Source organism: Magnolia sinica, unplaced genomic scaffold (genome assembly GCF_029962835.1).
Source record: "Magnolia sinica isolate HGM2019 unplaced genomic scaffold, MsV1 ctg200, whole genome shotgun sequence".
In the NCBI taxonomy this organism is placed as follows: Eukaryota; Viridiplantae; Streptophyta; class Magnoliopsida; order Magnoliales; family Magnoliaceae; genus Magnolia; species Magnolia sinica.
This window is the reverse complement of record NW_026682775.1, coordinates 108,220-111,373: the sequence shown is the minus strand read 5'-3', so window position 1 is coordinate 111,373 and position 3,154 is coordinate 108,220. Positions and strand designations below refer to the sequence as shown.

The window sequence follows — 3,154 nt, the reverse complement described above, 5'->3', positions numbered from 1 at the left end:
AAGCCTGTAGCGAGATGGGAGATTCTATTCTATGCTTTCAATGTAAATTCATGGACTGGATTTGTTTTTAGTTGATTATGGAAGGAATGTTTTTAGTCTTTAATGGTCTATTGTGACTGAAATTACAATAGGTCTACAATGGCTTTGAATATTTCCTTTTCTCCTTTTCTCTTATGACGCCAGGAAGTCCTGTTGTTCACCATCGTCTCCTGGGCATGGTTGGATGACGGTACCCTTCCTGATCTTCATGGCATGTTGATTGGTTGGTAATTAGTTTAATTCTTTTGTTAACTTTATCTCCTGGGCATGGTATGGTGATGGAATCCATTCTAATTCATATACCTTTCACCTCTTTAAAATTATATCAGAAGGAGTTCAGTTAATTTTCATGATTTTTGAAGCAGGCATAAGATCTCCCTGATCTCTACAAGTGGATCCTCTGAATCCCTAGTTTCCTTCCTTTGAATTCCTTAAGTTATTAGATAATTATTCCACAAATTATTCCTCAAATCAGAATTGGTTTAGATCACATCTTAGTCTAGTTCTAGTTCTACTTGATTTCAGATAACGTACAGGTATCAGTCCCTGTGGATTCGACCTCGGTCTTACCGAGTTTATTACTACATCACAACCCTATACTTGGGGAGTGAACAAGTTTTTGGCGCCGTTGCCGGGGACTGACGGTTGCGATTTTCTGAAATTAATTAGTTTTAGAATTAGGTTAGGATTAGGATTTTACTAACTTTAGGCTAAAGGTTTTTATTTTATTTTATTTTTAGAAACTAACTTTTTTTCATATTTTGTAGGATCCTGACATAAGTTCCTAAATTGGTAATTCCTTCCTAATTTCTCTACTTTTTCCACTTTTAAAGTTAGGGTTTAAATTTTTCTAATTCTAGTATTTTCCTATTTTATTTTTAGAAACTTGGTTAGTTATTCCCCTTTTTAGAAATTAACCTTCTATTTTCATTTTAGTAACTTTCTAATTTTAACTCTTTTAATCTAACTTTGTTTCCTAAAATTCACTTTTAGAAATTTTCTACTTATAGAATTTTTGTGTAGAAACTAACCTTCCTATTTTGTAGGCCTTTAAGATAGAAATTTCTAATTCGGTAAGCTCCTTCCCTACTTTCTATTTTTCAATTCTCTTTTAGTAATTTACTTTCTAGTTTAGGACTTTCCTAATTTATTTTAGAAATTTCCACTTTCTTTTAGGAATTCCTTCTTTTAGAAATCAGTTCACTGCTATCTTTCTTTTAAAGGATTGTTCTTCTCTTTTTTTTTTAGAACCTAACTTATTTTGTTTTATTTTGCAGGTCTTCAACTTAGGGCCTCCAATTTGGTAACTCCTTTCCAACCCTCTCCTTCTTTTTAGATTTTCTTCTCTTAGGATTAGGTTTTTGAATTTAATTGAGGGTTGTGAGTGTTTCATGCCCAAGTGGGCCCGTGAAGACACTCGACATCTCTTAACTGAAGGAGGATTGGTTGAGGGGTTGACTATCCATCGCAAGACTAGACACCACTCGAAATCCCCTGAGTTAAGTGAAGTTATGGCTGAAGACCAACCTCCTCTACTTCCACCCAGGATGGAGGATACCCAAGATGAAAATGAGGTGCAACAGGCACCCCCGCCTCATACTTTACGAGATTATCTACAACCGGTGGGAGTAAGTATGCCCTCATGCATGATTTTTCCTGAAAACACAGGACAAATGGACATCAAGCCAGGAGTTATCCAACTCCTTCCCAAATTCCATGGACTTGAATTAGAGAGTCCATATTTACATTTGAAAGAGTTCGATGAGATTTAGCTACATTATGTTTTCCTAATGTATCTGAGGATACAATTAGGCTGAAACTCTTTCCTTTTTCCTTAAAAGAGAAAGCTAAGACGTGGTTACATTCACTGCGTCCTAGATCCATTGGCACATGGAACGACATACAGAGAGAATTCATAAAAAAAATTCTTCCCACATCATAAAACGATTACCCTCAGAAAAGCAATCATGAACTTTGCCCAAAAGGAAGATGAAACATTCTTCCAATGTTGGGAAAGGTTCAAAGATTTGGTCAGTTCATGCCCACAACACGGATTTGAAACGTGGCGCATTACAAATTTTTTCTATGATGGACTGACATCTTTCATGCGCCAAATGGTCGAGACAATGTGTAATGGAGAGTTCATTAATAAAGATGTTGACGAGGTATGGGATTACCTCGATAGTCTTGCTGAAAAAACACAATCATGGGACTATTATCCAAAGTCACACACCACGTCTAGGCCGAATCAATTAAAGGAGAAAGGTGGATTATATCTCTTAAAAGAAGAGAATGATCTCAAGTGTAAAGTGACTATGCTCATAAGGAAAGTTGAGGCCATGGAAGGAAAGAAGGATAAGGTGAATGAAATTGTTTGCGGCATCTGTGATTGCAATATTTATACAACTGAAAATTGTCTTACAATACCCGCCTTTTGAGGAGTGTTGAATGAACAAGTTAATGCCGTAAACAACTATCAAAGACCTTTTACTGGACCTAACTCCAATACGTACAATCCTGGTTGGAAAAATCATCCAAACTTTAGTTGGAGGAATGGACAAACGACCACTCCTCCAGGTTTCTTCAATCAAAATCCAAATCAAGTGAAACCTCAAGAGGAACCGGTTCAAAATTCCATACAAGAGCTAGCTCAGGCAATGTGGGGAATTACAGATTTTATGCAAAAGATAGATTCTCGTATGATGGTTATAAAAAAGGGGATGCTTCCTGCACAACCTCTCCCCAATCCTAAACCACAATACGAGATTAATAATCCCAGCTCTTCAAATCAGATGAGGCACACTAAATCCATCACCACTCTTAGGAGTGGAAAGATCATTGATAAAACTCTTCCGGTTAGGCCCAAAAAGCCTCAAGAACCAGAAGAGGACAACAATGATGGATCCAGTGATGCCCCACAAAAATCAGAACCGGAACTTCTAGAGAAGCCAGTTGCTCCGTTCCCCCAACGGTTGGTTTCACCAAAACCTCTCTCCAACTCTTAGGATATTCTAGAAGTGTTGAAACAAGTGAAAGTCAACATTCCTCTACTTGATGTCGTGAAATAGATTCCTTCATATGCCAAATTCCTGAAAGACTTATGCACGACCAAAAG

General features: G+C 37.1%; 1 non-coding gene across 1 annotated transcript; it reads right to left on the bottom strand.

Moving 5' to 3' along the window:
- Positions 1–1,988: 1,988 nt before the first annotated feature.
- LOC131236082 (small nucleolar RNA R71) lies at positions 1,989–2,095 on the bottom strand. The gene has a single exon (XR_009166521.1). It is a non-coding gene; the product is annotated as a small nucleolar RNA R71 (small nucleolar RNA).
- Positions 2,096–3,154: the final 1,059 nt, after the last annotated feature.